This window comes from Octopus bimaculoides, chromosome 15 (genome assembly GCF_046866305.1).
Source record: "Octopus bimaculoides isolate indiv1 chromosome 15, ASM4686630v1, whole genome shotgun sequence".
Classification (NCBI taxonomy): domain Eukaryota; kingdom Metazoa; phylum Mollusca; class Cephalopoda; order Octopoda; family Octopodidae; genus Octopus; species Octopus bimaculoides.
In genome coordinates this window covers 13,869,384-13,890,495 of record NC_142942.1, presented here as the reverse complement: position 1 = coordinate 13,890,495, position 21,112 = coordinate 13,869,384, and the positions used below count along the sequence as shown (strand labels likewise).

The 21,112-nt window shown below is 35.1% G+C and overlaps 1 long non-coding RNA gene across 1 annotated transcript in view; it reads left to right on the top strand.

Moving 5' to 3' along the window:
- Nucleotides 1-466: 466 nt before the first annotated feature.
- The window catches only part of LOC149132415 (uncharacterized), a 61,648-nt gene continuing 41,002 nt past the window's right edge, over nt 467-21,112 (top strand). Inside the window, exon 1 of the long non-coding RNA XR_016244420.1 lies at nt 467-3,128. This is a non-coding gene — a long non-coding RNA (uncharacterized LOC149132415). The remainder of the gene's footprint in view (nt 3,129-21,112) is intronic.

Sequence of the window (21,112 nt, the reverse complement as noted above, 5' to 3'; positions counted from 1 at the left end):
TGTATGTATGCATGTATGTACATATGCATGTATGTATGTATGTGCGTGTGTACGTGTATGTAAGTATATTTGTATGCATGTCTGAATGTTTGTATATCTGTATGTGTGTATGTATGTATGTGCCTTTATGTGGATATATGCGTAAATGTATAGCAAACATGTGCGCGCGTGGCTAAGTGTATAAATATAAATATATATATATATATATATATATATATATATATATATATACACACACACACACACACATATATATATATATATATATATATAGATATGGAACAATGACGGGATTTATGTGTATATACGGGTGCATGTATATGCCTTTATATGTATAAATATACTAAACGTTTATTTATTACTCATTCATGCAAATGTGTTTGTGTACACAATGTGCCCCCGTTAAACCGCCCTCCATTAAGCTAAATATCGCATAAACCGGACCCAATTTGAATTAAGAGTGACTGCCATTGTCGACTTCTGCCCAGCAATTTTTCCAAATGTTTTTTCGATATTTCATTGGTTGAGAGAGAGAGAGAGAGAGAGAGTAATATTGATTGAAGAAAAAGCAGACGACATTTTCTACGAAACCAGAAACTACAGTTTATAAGTAAGTTAAAAGCTGGTGGATCGGCGACGAATTGGTCATGAAAATGATGATGTCAAAAAACTTCAAAGAACTACAAGATATAAGCAAGTCTAAGGATGAAAACTCACTGCATTTCCTGTGCAATACAACATTGATGCAAATTCCAAACCATCGTCTGCTGGAGCAAAGAAACGTATGCCATAGCTGTGATGCAAGAAGTTCGTTTCCCAGGCGCAGGTATGGCTGTGTTAGAGTATAGGCGCAGGCTGTGTGTGGTAAGAAGCTTGCTTTCCGACCACATAGTTCCATATTTTAACTACGAGTTTTACGATTAGCTACCAAACGGTGTTCTGCTTTACGATTTCATTCCAATGATACATTCAGCTAATCTGTTACCATTGTGTATTTTGATTCACTTAGTACCAGTTAAAATGGTGTAGTTTATGTATTTTTAGTGAATGCTATACATGGTGTGCGTATACCAGTTTGGGTAAATACCGTAAATCCTCGAGTATAGTCCGCCCTTGAGTATAATACGCACGAGGTTCCGGCAGGGGATGGTGGCGAACCCTGCTGTACTCTTTCCCCACAACTTTCTCTCACTCTTACTTCCTGTTTCTGTTATACATGTATTTCAAAGGGCCAGCCTTGTCACACTCTGTGTCACGCTGAATATCCCCCAGAACTACTTTAAGGGTACACGTGTCTGTGGAGTGCTCAGCCACTTGCACGATAATTTCACGAGCAGGCTGTTCCGTTGATCGGATCGACTGGAACCCGCGACGTCGTAAGCGACGGAGTGCCAACAACAAAATGAATAGTTATTGACTGACAAAACATGGCTTGTACACAATTTATATACGATGACACGGATCTTTTCCTTTTCATGTGAAGAAAAAAAAGCTCACTTTTTATTTAATTTCTTTAGCGAAGAAAGAGAGGGAAACAAAATATTTAAGTCAGTCATTTATTGACTGTTCTTCCTCTATCTCGTAGCAAAGTTGCCTTTGAGGGAGTTGGAGTTAGGATTTACGTCCAGGCGCGAAATGATACTGAACTGTTTAATGCTGCACGGATTAAAGCCAAGAGACACACTACGAGGGCCCTAGTGCGAGAGATACTGTTCGCTGATGATAGTGCACTGGTTGCCCACACCGCTGAAAGTATACAGAAACTGGGCGATAATTTGCCAGAGGTACACAACAGTTCAGCTTAAAGATTAATATATAAAAAAAGAAGCCGAATGTCTTTATCAACCTGTGGAAAACCTATCTGCCCCCTGTAACAGAAGAAAACATCACTTATAAGACATAGAAGGCTAGCTCAGTGCAAAGCATTTAAATACCTATACAACATCGTCTCGGATAATGTACGACTAGAAAACAGGAACTTACATACAGAATCAGCAGAGCTGTCGCTTCATTTGGCAGGATGTGGGGGAAATAAGAATGTTCCTAATACGTACCAAATGTAAGGTATACCAGACTATAATCCCTTCTTCCCTTTTGTTGTGGAGTAAAAACCTAGACAGTCTATAAAGCTTAAGTAGATGAGTTACAGGCGGAGGTGATGAATACGCTGACCACCCGTTTTCGGCGTAACCCTAAACACCGGGTGTGCGTAGTGTTTACCTTCGCCCAGGTTACTTGTATATATGATGAAACAACTGAGACGAATTATGACCATCTTTTTCTTTCACAAAACCAAGACCGTGCTTGTTTGCTTCCTACGATGGAAATACTCATTGATAGAAATTTACACAGGTTGGGTCACATACACAGGATAGACAACAACAAACTCCCCCAGGCAAATCTTTTACTCCCAACTATCCAGAGGAAACGAAACTATGAAAGACTTGAGACTGCGATTGAAAGAAACTACAAAAAGGAATATGAAATGGAAAGGAATTGATCATAATCGATGAAAAACTCAAGCGAAAAACCGACCGGAATGGAGAAAGCTTATCAAGTCATCTCATAGCCATGAACAGTCGTGGTTGCGAGCACTGACTGCAGATAATTATATAATAATAATAATATTGACTATACACGACATGTACTACATGAGAACTCCTTTCATAGTCTAGTCTCATTACATGTATATTCAGTAGTTTTAATGTCGATGACTAACGCAAAGATTTCAGCTGACACCACGAAGAAACTCTGTTACAGTCTTGTAGTTCTCCAGTGTTTTTTTCCAGTGATCCCCCGCCATCTGGATTCACAGAAACCCATTGCGGGAAATTTCTGTCAAAAAAATATTGATATCCTCTTCTGAAGGACGGCAGCTGATTGCTTGTGTCTAGAAGAGAAGACAAACCTATCACCATTTTATCGTGTCTGGGAAACGAAAGAAAAAAAATGCTCTGTAAAATTAAGTGTGTTGAGAATTACGTGGATTTCTATTTCTGTTTTTTCTTCATTTTCTAAATGAACATTTCTTTCCTGGGAGCGGAGGTCATTATTTTCTTGTCTGAGTCGAAACATTTTAATGGGAAAAAGCCGTTCAAGTTTGTCATCAACGCAAACCTTGGAATCAGGTAAGTGTTTAGAGGTTCTTATTTTGCTTTTAATTCATTTAATTTTTATGTCGTATAGAATATATATATATATATGTTTTTTTCAGAATGGCAAAAGTATTGAGGATGGGAGGAAACCAAACAAAAAGTCTCATTTTAATTGGGGAAAGGTATGATGAGTGGCGCAGGTGGTTGAGAAAAAAAAAAAAAAAATGAATGAATTACGAGTGTTTCAGAATGTGGAATACAAAATAAAATTACGAAAAAGAAAGAAAAAAAAAATGCTGGCTGCTGTCGTGAATGCATGTTTGTTGAGGGGCAGATGAAAAAAAAGAAAAAATGATTTTTTAAAGCACCTTTTTTTAAAATTTTATTTTTATTTTTGAAGTGTGGGATGCAAAAAAAAAAAAAAAAATTAGCGGGGAATCTCGACAAAAACGAAATAATTCTCACTTATATGGGATAGCAGCTATATCGAAAGTCTGCTTTATATCCTTGTCTGCTAATCTGTTCGGAGACCCATTATTAACTAACGTGTTTTACACACAACATTCCCCTTCATTACAGCCTATTTAATAGACGAATATTTAAAAGCTCGTTTAAAGCAGGATATGACTGCATATATTTTTTTATTTACGAGGACCTTTAAGGTACTACTAAAGTAGAGTGGTCCCGAACGCGCAGTAACACGTCCGCACTAGCTAGTCGTGAGTGGTCGATCCTAACCTAACCCTATCCCTAACCCTATCTCTAACCCTAACCTTAAACCTATCCCTAACCCTAACCCTAAACTCATGTATTCATTTGCACACGCGCACTTTTTGTAGGATCGACCACTCACGACTAGCTAGCGCGGACGCGTGACTGCGCGGGTGCGCGTTCGTGACTGCGCGGGTGCGCGTTCGTGACTGCGCGGGTGCGCGTTCGTGACCACTCTGCTTTAGTAGTACCGACATTTAACAACCACCATGCATATCATATAAACATTTATTCGTATTTTTAGTATATACTCGGGTGCTTTATGTCTTGGTGGTTAGGGGTAATCGGCTTGCGATCCGTAAGGTTGAGAGTTCTATTCCCGGCGACGCGTTGTGTTCTTCAGCAAGACACTTGCTCCAGTCCACTCAGCTGGCAAAAATTAGTTTTACCTGAAATTCAAAGGTCCAACCTTGTCAGGTTCTGTGTGTCACGCTGGGATTCTTTCAGTTTCCATCTACAAAATCCACTAATAAAGCTATAGTAGAAAGCAGTTGCCCAAGGTGCCATGCAGTGGGTCTGAACCTGGTATCATGTGATTGGAAGCAAACATCTTACTACACAACCACTATTGCACCTATATATATATATATATATATATATATATATATATATATATATGTGTGTGTGTGTGTGTGTATTTATGTATCAGATTAAAAGGGATTTAGAAATTTATGCTGTCATTTCAGTCGGCTCTCTTGTGAATACTGGCTAAACCAAGTGTATAGAAATGGACAGTTTTCCTTAAAGGATGCTGTTCTATACTAACTCAAATTCCAAGGAGAATTTGTTTGTTGCAGAATATTATATAGCAAGTCCAAGAATTGAGGTTTGCTCAATCTTTCTCTCTATCACGCTCTCTCTATTTCTCTGGTTTTCTCTCTGTATGTGTGTGTATATATATATATATATATATATATATATATATATATATATATATATACATACTTAGCTAGCAGATTTAATTGCATGACGATGAGTGTACAAATCAAAGATTGTGTTGATGATATTGTTGGTTTTGTAAAGAATTCATTACAGTATTCCTATCATGATCATTTGTGACCGACAGAAAAGCAGGTGTGCAACAGGTAATTGTTACCAACATTTCACATATGGTGTGTACGCATGTGTACATATTGCTGGTGGTGATAGAAATAGTGTCTGTATGCATATGTGTTCTATATGAGAGATAGTGTGTTATTTCTTTACTACCCACAAGGGGCTACACACAGAGGGGACAAACAAGGACAGACAAACGGATTAAGTCGATTATATCGACCCCAGTGCGTAACTGGTACTTATTTAATCGACCCCGGAAGGATGAAAGGCAAAGTCGACCTCGGCGGAATTTGAACTTAGAACGTAGCGGCAGACGAAGTACCGCTAAGCATTTCGCCCGGTGTGCTAACGTTTCTGCCAGCTCGCCTATGAGAGATAGTGTGTTGTGTGTCTATGGATGTACAGGTATTCGTTATGTACAGGTATTTTGGGCTAAATTTTAGAATTTTTTTGTAAGTACCCCTTTTGTCAGCAACAGGTTGAAATACTGAACAGTGAGAAAAAATTAGCTGACATGGAGGACTGGAAGCCATGAGAATATTGGAAAAGAGTTACCTGATGATTTGCATTGGGTATCAAAATGCCGATATTATGACTGCTGCTCAATGCTCTGTGAAGAATATAAGATATGACATGGATAGCTGCAATGGAGACTATGAAGCCATGGCCATCAGAGACATATATAGCATGCATCCTGACTGTGTCCGCAAGCCAGAATTCATCCAACAACTTCAGGTCAGGGGTCTTAGGCTCAATTCAGACAGATATGTGAAGCTGCTGGAAACTGGTCAAAACCTGGTTGGAGAGCATTACTGCTGGAAGGCCATGCGTGTGGCAGCAGGATTCAGTTTCTTGCCATACCTCCAGAAAGAGTCAGAAGTGGTTGTCTTTTAGAATTTCTATGACTCCACCAGACCCAATTTCTGGCCTCCTAATTTCCGGATTACTTACTATGTGTGGGACATGACTGAGAAAGATACCGACAACTCTGCCAGTAACATCAAGACCAAGCTGGAGGCCAAGACCTTGGAGATGTTTGAAGACCTTCCCAATGAAGAACACATGCACCAGTTTCTGGAGCTGTCTTGAGGTCGTGGTGGAAGCTAAGATTGGCCACTTGGAGTAAATTATCATCTCTCAGCCATAATCTGGTTGATATTTTCTGATCAATGAATTTTGTTTAACTCAAGCAAGTATGGAAAAGTAGATATTAAAACTATGATGATGTTAAGGCCTTTGTTGAAGAAAATTAGACTGCTATTTCTAACAGATCGAGCAGCTGTGTGGTGACTCCATTATCTCATTTGTGAAATATCTCGGAAACCAGAATTCGAAACTTCAGTGCTGACTCACTTCTCAAGTCAAATTCCACAAATAGTGTGTGTGAATATATTTATATATGTATGTGTATATATATATATATATATATATATATATATATATATATATATATATATATGTATATAACTTGGTGAGGTGACTCAAATTAACTTGCCCTAAAAAAAAAACACTTCCTACAAATGAAATCTTTCACTGCTTAATTATACATAGTTAATTATTCTTCTAATTAATGTCCTTGATTATATCTATAATTAACTTGGTTATAATTATATTTCTACATTATTATAATTGTAATTCTAATGTTTTAAATAAAATCACAATGTGCATATATAATGACAACATGAGTGATTAATTTTAAAAGAAGTAACTGGTGAGTATTCAAAGTAAATTTAGATTACAAAGAAAAATTTAATTTACTTTAAATAATATAATAAGACTTTTAGTATAATAATAATAATAATAATAATATTAATAATAATAATAATAATTTTAATGTATGCTCAAGGTCACAGAAATTAGGGAGAAGGGAACAGTTGATTATATACTTGGCCCCAGTATTTGTTTAATACTTATTTTATCGACACAGGGAAGTCAAAAGGCAACGTCTACCTCGGTGGTATTTGAACTCAGAATGTATATAAAAAAAAAAATAATAATATAGCTAGATACTGTAAGGAATTTTGTTCAGCACTCTGATACTATGGCTACTACTACGACTACTATTATGACTACTACTATGACTACTATTATGACTACTACTACTACTACTACTGCTACATATAGTCATCATCCTTTTTAGACCTGAAATTTTGGAGGAAGAGAGTAGTCAATTGCATCAGTCCTAGTAATCAACTGGTATTTATTTTATTGACCCCGAAAGGATGAAGGATAAAGTCGACCTCAGCAAGAATTGAACTCTGGATGTAAAGATGGACAAAATACTCCTAAGCATTTTGTCTGGCATGCTAACAATTCTGCCTGCTTGCTGCCTTGATAATAATCATAATAATAATAATAATAATGGTTTTAAAATTTGGTACGAGGCCAGCAATTTCAGGGAAAGGGTAAGTCAATTACATCGGGCCCTGGCGTTCAACTGGTACTTACTTTATCAACCTTGAAAGGATGAAAGTCAAAGCTGACTCCAGTGAGATTTGAACTCGGAACATATGCTGGCAGTAATGCTTTGTGAGTGAAACTGGCATTTCATTTTCTAGACCCTTAGAGGGATAAAAAGTGGAATTCTTGTATAAGCACCCCATACAACCTCTCATAACTTGTTTATTTTTTGGAATTTTCAGAAATTTTTTTAGGATTTGTGTTTTACTCTTGGTAATTCATACAATTTAAAAAAGAAAAAATTAAAAAATTTTTTCAGATTAAAAAAAAGAATAAAAAAAAATTTTTTTGAATTTTTTTCTTTAAAATCGGAGTTTAAAATATGGACAGTTCTAATTTCTTTGCTTAAATTCCAGCAATGGACCATTAAATGTGTTTACAGGGAAAAAGATATTGAAAAACATAAATATATGTGACAAACAAATGAGGAAGATATCAGATGGTCGTGAGACTTGCTTGTTTTTGCAGTGGGATTTGAACGCATAATGAAAAGAATAGGGGAGAAAAACAAATAAAAACAGAAGCAGCAAAGCATTTTGTCTGAGACACTAACTATTCTATCAACCCACCATCCTATGGTTAAATATAAAAGTTAACTAGAATTTTAGCCTAAAATAACTTCACAGCAAGACTATGCATGTTAGCATTTATATAACAGATTAAGCCATAAGCTGTATGGTGAAACACATAATTAATCTCCATCAGTTATCATTAAAGCATTGCTATGGAATGTATATAACGTAACAGAATGTTTATAACTAAATCTGTTATACCAAGCCTAAGGAGATTCTAATGAGAATCAACACTATCATAGTCTTGTCTTTTGATGTGTGCTTTCATTAACAATCACGTTAGAGAGTAATGATAATAGAACATTCGTATAATAGAAGTCATAATGGTGCTCTAATTACCTTGTAGTTTGTGATAGTCATTATAATTATTAGTTAGAGGTAAATCTGAAGATGATATAGTATATATTCGTAGTTTGTTTCTGTCTTTGTGGGTGTTGCTGTATAAGAGTCTATTCATACACATTAAAGAACTGTATTCATATGAAGATATCAAATTTTTTTTACTTGTTTTAGTCATTCGATTGTGGCCATGCTGGGGCCCACTGTATGTATATGGTGGTTGTCTACTCCTTACACAGAGTTTGACCACCAAGCATTGCCAGTGAATTTGATGTGGATGCCTTACAGTAGAAGACACTTGACCAAATTGCTGTACAGTGGGGCTGAACCCAAAACCACGGGGCTGCAAAGTTACCAAAGTGAGCTTCTTAACCACGCAGTCATTCCTGTGCGTATTTGAGGAATATTTATTTTGGCTGTTGTTTCTAGCAGGTCGAATAGCCACATAGAGGTGCACGTCTTCATTGACTTATAACAGACTATGTAGATACTGTGTGTGAGAAAGCGTTGTCAGTTTGAGAGCGGTTGGTTTGAATACTGTCAATGGTCTCTGTCAAGCATTGATGCAAAATATAATGTGTAAAAATATCGGAAGACGAACAAAAGATGGCACTGTTCTAAGAGGAAGAGAAAACAAATAGAATGAAACAAAACAAAGCAAAAAAAAAATACAAGTAAATCAAAGACAAGTTAGCATGTGTATGAGCAGACGATGTTGCAGAAACTGGTAAAACGCCACAGACCCACAAATACATCCACAAATACAAGCACACATATACATACATAAACACACACACACAGAGAAACTCACCCACACTCACAAACAGACCCACATACACACACACAGACCTCCCCCACACACAGGCCCACGCGCACACAGATGGGCCCACACACACACACATCCACTCACCCACACACACACACATCCACTCACCCACACACACAGACCCCCCACACCCCCACATACATGGACCCACATACACACAAGGACCCACACACATGCATACAGATGCACACACACACACACACACTTCATAAACGCGCGCACACTTCATAAACATGTGCACACACTTCATAAAGACACACTTCATAAACACACACACACATACTTCATAAACACACACACTTCATAAACACACGCACACACACATGGATGCACACATAACATACATACACTCATACAATTAAACACACACACACATACACCAAAACACTAAAAAAAAAAAAAAAGCTAGGATTTAAAAATGTTCTTTTGTGTAAGAACAGACATTACATTCAGACTATAAAATTATTAGAAACGGAAACAGTCTTAGAATAGGAAACTTAGTTAACTTGTTAAATCAATAGAAAGAAAAAGAAAGAAAAAAAAGGTTTTTTTTGTATGTTTTTTATTTTCTGTCCAACAAAAAGGTTTTGTTTGGACTTAGAAGAAATTTAGCCATACTTGAGGACAGAGATAGAAATAGAATATGATGCAATGATTCTAGCACTGTCTTTGGGTCACCACCAAATACTTCAACTTCACCTTCATTTTCGGTAGGATAGTCTGCATGTGGTGGTTTCACTGTTAGAAAAAGCAACTAAGTTCCCTCTAAACCTTCATTAATCAGATAACTACTTGCTCAAGAACACAACACACTGCCTGTTCTGGGAATCAAACTCACAATCTCATGATTGTGAGCCTAATACTCTAACAACTGAGCCAGCCATGTGCCTACATGACATATATATATATGTGTGTGTGTGTGTATAAATATATACTCTTTTACTTGTTTCAGTCACTTGACTGTGGCCATGCTGGAGCACCGCCTTTAGTTGAGAAAATCGACCCCAGGACTTATTCTTTGTAAGCCTAGTACTTATTCTATCGGTCTCTTTTGCCGAACCGCTAAGTTATGGGGACGTAAACACACCAGCATCGGTTGTCAAGCGATGGTGGGGGGACAAACACACATACATATATATATATATACATATATATGACAGGCTTCTTTCAGTTTCTGTCTACCAAATCCACTCACAAGGCTTTGGTCGGCCTGAGGCTACAGTAGAAGACACTTGCCCAGGGTGCCACGCAGTGGGACTGAACCTGGAACCATGTGGTTGGTAAGCAAGCTACTTACCACACAGCCACTCCTGCGCCTATATATATATATATATATATATATATATATATATATATATATATATATATATATATATATATATATATATATATATATATGTATAAATATGATGTTATATGATTGTGTGTCTTTGTTCTTTATGTTTGTATCTCACTGCTGTTTGATAACCAACCCATGTTGTTTTGTTTACATTCTTGTAACTTCACAGCTTAGCAAAAGAGGCCAATAAAATAAGTACTAAACTTTATAAACAAAATAAATTCTGGGGTCAAGTTGTTCGACTAAAACACCTCAAGGTAGTGCTCCAGCATGGCCGCAGACCTATGACTGAAACAAGCAAAAAGTAAAAGACAAATGGACAAAGACTAGCTGATCTCTTGGCTGGCGTGACTTTGATCATAAGAGGTCTGCTGGATCATGGCCGACCTAGGGTTAAACAACACCAGCAGCAGTGTATCCTAGTAGGATACTATCCATCCCCTGAAATTAAAATAACTCTTGCTAATAATAATACCTAATGTCTAATGAACAAAACATTCCTTCACTCTCTCATTTCTTTCTTTCATTTACCCTTCTTCCTTCTGGCTAATGCTTGCATAATTAATATACATTATTTGCTCCACGAATTCACAAATTATTGTTTTCATTTATTTATTTGATATTTATTTATTTATTTATTGCGGAACAGATAAGTAAGTCTTGAAAATAAGTGAGCTCATTCATAACGAGACTTTTTACAGCTTATTAGAAAGAAGCCTTTTGTTGATTTTGATGTCCTTCAAATGTTTATTAAGTAGTCTCCTCTTCATTAATTGGTTTGTTTTATATGTAACAACTACTTTCCTTTTTTTTTTCTTTCTCTGTTTGTTTTTTCTTCTTTTCGAAGATCCTGTTCCAGTTACTTCATATAAAAACATGAATCAGGTGGGCGTAGTTGTGTGGCTAAGAAGTTTGTTTCGCAGTCATGAAGTTTCAGGTCCAATCCCATTGTGAGGCACAGGGGTCGAATAAGCGTATATTCGCACAGAATTTAAATGGCTTGATGCTCTTCCATTTGCCCTTCTGGATGCTAACCCCAACCCTTGTCTATGAAAGGAGAATCTGGGAGGTTTTTGTTGAAGGCTGCCAGAATGCAATCCCTCACACTCAAGTATGGTGTTTTGTGAGGAAAGAACAAAGAAAGCACAACAGGATTTAGGAGTAGTTGTATGCTGTCAACTTAATGTGACATTCCCATGAAAAGGAACAATACTACTGTTGTTTAGACCTAAGCAGCTGCACCACTTCCTGTCGGCCTTGACACATTTACTGTGTCCTTATGCTTACAAGGGGGAGACAAGCACCTCCACCCAGCTAAGCTCTGCATCCAGGGACATGTTTCTGAGTCTTTGCTCGTCATCAGTCTGGAGTAGCATGACCTGCTAGTCGACTTAATGTCAATATGCTGTCAACTTAATGTGACAGTCCCATGAAGGGAACAATACTACTGTTGTTTAGACCTAGGAAGCATACAATTACTTCAACGTATCACTACTGCATAAATCTCTCTGAGATACATACAAGCCAACCACAAACAAAGTTGCAGTTACTGCTAGAAATAGCAGCCAAAAATCACTCATCAAAAGGCTAAATATCCTCCACACTTTTAGGGAAACCTTGGAATAATGTGTCTAGTTCAAAAAAATGACTGGGTGATCTTAGCTAGAACATTTTTCATCATAGATCTACTAGGTCATGGTTGACCTAGGGCTAAACAATAGCAATAATCTCACCACCACCAATAACAATATTTCCATGGTGATTCTATCATCACTAACACAGCAAGTGTAGTGAAGTCTATGATTTGCTGATGTGATGATAAGTCTGGAACATGTCTTGAGTTGTCTCTCTTAGTTATATAAAATAATCCTGTCTACTATTGGCAAAAGGCCTGAAATTTTGGGGGAGAGGGAGCCAGTTGACTACGTTGATCTCAGTACATGACTGGTACTTTATTTTATCAATTCCTAAAGGATGAAAGGCAAAGTCAACCTCAGTGGAATGTGAACCCAGAACATAATGATATACAAAATATCTCTAAGTTTTTTATTTGGCATACCAACGATTCTACCGGCTCACTGCCCTAATAATAATAAGGATAATCATAATAACAATGGTTTCAAATTTTAGCACAAGGCCAGAAATTTTAGGGATGAGGTAAGTCAATTACTTCTTTATTGCCCACAAGGGGCTAAACATAGAGGGGACAAATAAGGACAGACAAAGGGATTAAGTCAATTACACCGACCCCAGTGCGTAACTGGTACTTAATTTATCGACCCTGAAAGGATGAAAGGCAAAGTCGACCTCGGCGGAATTTGAACTAAGAACGTAACGGCAGACAAAATACCGCTAAGCATTCCGCCCGGCATGCTAACGTTTCTGCCAGCTCGGCGCCTCTTACATCGACCACAGTGCTCCACTGGTACTTATTTTACCAACCTCAAAAGGATGAAAAACTGTTAACCTTGGCAGAATTAGATCTTAGTAACTAAAGATGGACAAAATGCTTAGCAGCATTTTTGTCTGGCATAATTACTAATTACTGTATTTAAGAAAGTGAGCTGACAGAATCGTTAGCATTCTGACCAAAAATTCTTATCAGCATTTCGTCGTTTGTCTTGACGTTCTGAATACAAATTCTGCCAAGGTTGACTTTGTTTTCCATCTTTTCGGGGTCAAATTTTAGCACAAGACCAGCAGGTCTGGAGAAGCGGGTAAGTCAAGTGCATCGACCCCAATGTTCAATTGGTACTTAATTCATCAAACCTGAAAGGATTAAAGGTAAAGTCAACCTTAGCAGCATTTGAACTCACAACATAAGGATGGATGAAATACTGCTAAGCATTTTGCCTGGCGTGCTAACGATCCTTTTCTACTCCATGTACAAGGGGAGGGCCAGTTGATTAGATCAACCCCAGTATGTAGCCGGTAATTAATTTATCAACCCCGAAAGAATGAAAAGCAAAGTCGACCTCGGTGGATTTGTCGACCTCGGTGGATTTTTGAACTTCTAATGTAGACAGATGAAATACCGGTCAACATTTTGCTCAGCATGCTAACGATTCTGCCAGCTGATATAATAATGAATAATTACTATTATCATACTTGTGTTTGTTTTGTTATTAAGACTGGGAAAATTCAACGTTTGTTCATAAAAATATTTTGGACATCGCGCAGGAGTGACTATGTGGTAAGAAGCTTGTTTCCCAACCACATGGTTCCAGGTTCAGTCCTACTGCATGACACCTTGGGCAAGTGTCTTCTACTATAGCTTCAGGCTGACCAAAGCCTTGTGAGTGGATATGGTAAATAGAAACTGAAAGAAACCCATCATACCTATCTATCTATCTATCTATATATATATACACACAAATACATACATACATACATATATATATATATATATATATATATATATATATATATATATATATATGTATGTATGTATTTGTGTGTCTGTTTGTCTTCCCACCATCTCTTGACAACCGATGTTGGTTTGTTTACGTCCCTGTAACTTAGTGGTTCAGCAAAAGTGTTAAGACTAGGCTTACAAAGAATAAGTCTCGGGGTTGATTTGTTTGACTAACGGTGTTGCTCCAGCATGGCTGCAGTCAAATGACTGAAACAGGGAAAAAGAACAAAAGATTAAAAAAATGGGTTTTCAGCCCCTAAGCAAATTTTGTTCTCTCACTTATCCTTTTACAACACACTGAGGAAACCTTGGGTCTGTTTGTTGACATGCTGGTTCCCACACTGCACTGTACCGCTATGAGCAATTATTTTATCAACCCTCAGAACTATAAAAGGTAAAATTGTTCTCGGCAGGATATGAACTCGGAATGAAATGAATCTAGTTAAATATCACCAGATGCTTTGTCCAGTGGTCTATTCATCATCATCATCATCATCATCGTTTAACGTCCGCTTTCCATGCTAGCATGGGTTGGACGATTTGACTGAGGACTGGTGAACTGGATGGCAACACCAGGCTCCAGTCTGATTGAACCTACTAATCTATCACCCTTAATTAAAATAATTCTAGTCAATGATGACTAATTAATATTATCTTTTCCACCCACATAATTATTTCTAATTAGCTTTTAATTGCTCTCTACATTAAATATGTCAATATTATCCAAATGAATTACATTATACAAGGCCTGGAATTTGGGCAAATGTGACAGTAAGAATGCGTTTATTACAGATGAAGCGTATGTATTTGTGTTGTTGTTTAGCCCCAGGTCAACCATAATTGAGTAGAGCTTTGATCAAAGGCATTCCAGCCAAAACCATTCTGCTTTTTAAAGAATTTTTAACCCTTTCCATGTGAAACTGTCTGGAATTATCTTTGATTCTTTGTAACAAATTCCTTGCTTTATCTCTTCTATCTTTCACTTGTTTCAGCCATTGGACTGTGGCCATGCTGGAGTACTACTTTAAAGGGTATAGACAAAAACAATACTTGTTATTTAAGTCTAGTACTACTTAATCTGTTGTGTTGTGTTCTTGAGCAAGACACTTTGTTTCATGTTGTTCCAGTTTACTCAGCTGTAGAAATGAGTTGCAATGTCACTGGTGCCAAGCTGTATCAGTCTTCGCCTTTCCCTTGGACAACATCGGTGGTGTGGAGAGGGGAGGCTGGTATGCATGGGCGACTGCTGGTCTTCCATGAACAACCTTGCCCGTTGGAGTATGGAGCTCATAATCACGAGGTAGTGAGTTTGATTCTCAGACCAGGCTGTGTGTTGTGTTCTTAAAGAGTTTTGAGGGACATTGAGCTGCATTGCGAATTGTATTGTGGAGTTTGCAACATAGCTTCAGGTTTGAAGAAAGAAAAAGAAAGCGAGGTTGAACAAGACAGTACTCTCCTTTTGTGAATTTGTCAAAAGATGGGTAACAAGCAGAAACAGTAAGAGTGGAAGGAACTACGCTAAGCCTGTTCCTGTAGGCTCTGCCCTCAATGGTCACAGTGGTCTTCTGTCTGGGGTGTTCTCTGATGGGTTCTAGCTGGAGTTCCTTTGGTATCAAAAGGACCATATTCACCAGGTATTCAGACATCTGTATGCTATGTGTATTCATTTTTATATCATTCCAACTTTTCTCCTTCTTTCTTATGTAACCTTCTCACACCAACACTATATGTAACCTCTCTTTGTAATGTCACCATCATATGCCCCTCTGGCAAATACACCGTCACCATCATCATTATTAAAAGAAATCGTTATTTTATTATCATTGTCATCATTGATATTATTATTATTATCAACACCACCATCATCATTATTGTCGCCGTCACCATCATCATTATTATTGTCATTATTATCATTATTATTGGGAGGAAATTCTATTTCTACATTTCCTGTAGTTTTGAAATCTTTAAAATAAAATTTCTAACAAAATGTTTGTTTGAAAATAATAGATGCTTGCCTCATGAATCATTTTCTTCAACAGAAATACTGTTACCATTCCGATCAATGTGCGTATGTTTATTTTATATGTCTATTTCCATGACTACTTCTCAAAAGAAGTCTCCAGCAGCTGTTTTTCCACAAAACAATATATACTTATAACATAAGAACATTTCTCACTTTGTCATTTGATAAGCATGAGCTCATTTTGCTAAAACCATTTTGTCTTTCTTGTTTCAATGAAACTCTGTATACATACACACAATCATTGAAACCAATAACATATATACATACATACACACACATACATATATTCTTTTTTTCTTTTATTTGTTTCAGTCATTTTGTGGCCATGCTGGAGCACCGCCTTTAGTCAAGCAAATCCACCCCAGGACCTATTCTTTGTAAGCCTAGTACTTATTCTATCAGTATCTCTTGCCAAACCACTAAGTGACGGGGCCGTAAATACACCAGCATCAGTTGTCAAGCAATGTTGGTGGTGGGGGGTACAAACACACACATAAACATAAACATACATTATACATACATATATATATATATATATATATATATATATATATATATATATATATATATATATATATATATATATATATATATATTTATATATATATATATATATATATTTATATATATATATATATATATATTTATATATATATATATATATATATTTATATATATATATATATATATATTTATATATATATATATATATATATTTATATATATATATATATATATATTTATATATATATATATATATATATTTATATATATATATATATATATATTTATATATATATATATATATATATTTATATATATATATATATATATATTTATATTTATATATATATATATATATATATTTATATATATATATATATATATATATATTTATATTTATATATATATATATATATTTATATTTATATTTATATATATATATATATATTTATATTTATATATATATATATATATATATTTATATTTATATATATATATATATATATATATATATATTTATATTTATATATATATATATATATATATATATTTATATTTATATATATATATATATTTATATATATATATATATATATATATATATATATTTATATATATATATATATATATATTTATATATATATATATATATATATATATATATATATATATATATATATATATATTTATATATATATATATATATATATATATATATATATATATATATATATATATATTTATATATATATATATATATATATATATTTATATATATATATATATATATATATATATTTATATTTATATATATATATATTTATATTTATATATATATTTATATTTATATATATATTTATATTTATATATATATATATATATATTTATATTTATATATATATATATATATATTTATATATATATATATATATATATATATATATATATATATATATATATATATATATATATATATCAGTCCACTGTGTGGGTGATTGGTGTTAGGAAGGGCATCCAACCATAAAAAAAGCATGCCAAAATGGACACTGAAGCCTGGTGCAGTCTTCTGTGTAGCCAGCTCCTGTCAAACCATCCAACACATGCCAGTACAGAGAGTGGACATTAAATGATGATGATATCATTTAATGTAGACTATTAAAATAAGAGCTACTAGTAGTTTCATGCCATTGAGACAGTAGCTCTTATTTTAATAAAGTCTACATTAAAAGACATTTATCTCTTACTAGATGGAATATTTATTTTGTTGTTCTTCCCTTAGTAGAATGTGTGTTTGTGTGTATGTGTGCGCATATATATATATATATATATATATATATACATGTATGTATTCATATTGAATTTATATGCATATATGTGTGTGTGTGTTTTTTTCATCTCACTAGATTTCAAATGTGAGAGACCCAACTGTAATTATATCTGGTATGCAAAACACTTCATTGCAGTATGTATATACATATATATATATATATATAATGTAGATCAAAACTGTCACAAAAGCATGTTTGAATTCCTTTTTGATATATGATCAGATGTAAATCACCAAAAAAAAAAAAAGAAATTCAGGTACAGCATATATACTTAATCTACAAACTTAAAGATTAACCAATATATATATATAAATATACATACATATATATATATATATATATATATATATATATATATAGGTATATGTATATGCCATCATGAGTTTGTGTTTGCAAATAATTTTACAAAAGAATTTTAATATATATACCTGTGCAATTGTATATTGCTTATTCTTTTTGAGCTCTTTCTTTTCCTTTTTTGCCTATATCGTCTAAAAACGGAAAAATAGATGACATAAAAATGGTTTATATGCCTGCTGTATGCTTGAAAATAGGGTGGGTTTTTTTTTGTTTTTTTGTTTCCTTCCTGCAAAAGTTTCTATTTTATTTGATCCAGAAGTTTTTCCCAACGAATCTCTTTAAAAAAAAAAAAACAAAAGAGGAAATCGTAGAAGAAGTACTTTTTAAACACCTGAATGTTTGTAAAAGATTTTGTATGTTTTTTTCCTTTTTTTTTTTGTCCCAACTAAATTTAGTTGGTAAAAATATATTCACTAGCTTTCAAGCAGATTAATGTAGGTCTGTTTTGATAATACAATGAAATCACATATATATATATATATATATATATATATATATAACGACATACCCTAAAAACATTGAGGTATATTAGTGTTCTTTGAGGAGAGAAAACTAATTCAGTTTCTTCTGATTCAATGAGGCTTCTTCAAGGAATGGAAAACACACTTTCTTTGGTAATCATCATCATCATCGTTATCATCGTCATCATCATCATTACCAGTATAATAGGCTCAACATATATTGGGCCTATTTTTACCTTGTTGTTTTTGATGATGATAATAATAATAATAATAATCATCATTTCTTTATTACCCACAAGGGGCTAAATATAGAGGGGACAAACAAGGACAGACAAAGGGATTAAGTCGATTACATCGATCCCAGTGCGTTACTGGTACTTAATTTATAGACCCCGAAAGGATTAAAGGCAAAGTCGACCTCGTCGAAATTTGAACTCAGGACGGTAATGGCAGACGAAATACCGCTAAGCATTTCGCCTGGCCTGCTAATGTTTCTGCCAGCCCGCCGCCTTTGCCTGCCCGCAGCCCTAATAATAATAATAATAATAATGATAATAACAATAATAATAATAATGCTTTCAAATTTTGGCACAAGGCCAGCAAGTTCAGTGAAGGGGATAAGTTGATTATATTGACCCCAGTGCTTAACTGGTACTTTATTTCAACAACCCTGTAAAGTTGGAAGGCAAAGTTGAACTTGGTAGAGCTGGAACTGTTAAGCATTTTGCTCAGCATGCCAATGATTATGCCAGCTTGAATCCTTTCTGCTATAGGCACAAGGCCTGCAATTATAGGGGAGGGAGTCAGTTGATCACATCGACCCCAGTACTTGACTGGTACTTAATTTATCGACCTCCAAATGGGTGAAAGGCAAAGTCAACCTTGGTGGAATTTGAACTCAGAACATAAATATGGTCAAAATATCGCCAAGCATTTTGGTTGGTGTGGTAATGATTCTTCCAGCTCACCACCTAAATGATGATGATAAGTTGAAAGAACTGACCAGCTGTAAACACAATATACTTCTTTCTTCTTTCACCTTTCCTTCTCTTTCCCATTGACACTCCTTTCAGATACACAGGCACACACATACACGCACACACACACATCTTTATATTGCTTTTCTTTTCTAGACACAAGGCCCGAAATTTTTTGGGGAAAGGGGCCAGTCTATTAGATCGACCCCAGTACACAACTGGTACTTAATTTATTGACCCCGAAAGGATGACAGGCAAAGTCTACCTCGACAGAATTTGAACTCAGAATGAAAAGACAGATGAAATACCGCTAAACATTTTGCCTGGTGGGATAACGTTTCTTATTTCTTTATTGCCTACAAGGGGCTAAACATAGAGGGGACAAACAAGGACAGAAAAAGGGATTAAGTCGATTACATTGACCCCAGTGCATAACTGGTACTTAATTTATCGACCCCGAAAGGATGAAAGGCAAAGTTGACCTCAGCAGAATTTGAACTCAGAATGTAAAGACAGACGAAATACCGCTAAGCATTTCGCCGCTGGCATGATGACGTTTCTGCCAGCTCACCACCTTACGGCTATCAATAGTCATCACTGTCATAGAATGTATCATTCATTTCCCATATTTTACCCACCTCATCCCCCTCCAAACATTTTGGGTCATGGTAAAATATTATCTTGATTGGAAACAATTGGGGGTTGGTAACTTGAAGGGCATCTGTCCATAGAAAAATTTGCCTCAGTAAACTTCATCTGACCTACCCAAGCAAGCATGGATAACGGGACATTAAAACGAGGAGATTATGATGATGTTCATGATAATGATGATGATATTCAATATTCTGGTTTAATCACATCAGTGTAGAATGCCTTCGATTGGGATTGAAACCTCTTCACTTCCATCATGAAACAGCATTGTAGAAACATTAAACCTTGAATACACAATGGCGTTATTTGGTATTAATCTCACTGAAAACTGTGCTCAAAGTCAGAATTGCACAAATGCTTATCTTTTTGGTTTTTCTCTTCGCATCTTAACGATGAAGAGGTTAGCAGTAAGAAAGAAATGGCTAAAGCACCTGTTCACAGAACAGAATTCATTTTAATTTACGTCAACAAAAGTAAACGATGTGTGCGTATGTCTTCATACATGTGTGTGTGTGTGTGTGTGTGTGTGTGTGTGTGTGTGTGTGTGTGTGCAGATGAATACGAACACAATTTTCATACATGCATCTTCTGGTCAACTATATATAGATACTTTCATATAACAGATCACATTATATAATATACAGAATATACACCTGTATGTATGTTATATATATATGTGTGTGTGTGTATATATGTGTGTGTGTATATATGTGTGTGTGTATATATATATATATATATATATATATGTTATACACATATGCTCCATATGTTGTAGCTAGTTACTATATGAAGTACAGTGATAGATTAATTGCTATGCTGGAAGCCAAATGGATAATAATAATAATAATAATCTACATAGAGCTTTAACTCATACACTAGCAGTCATACATCTAACTGTACACACAAGATATATAAGTGGTGCTTCAACATGGCTG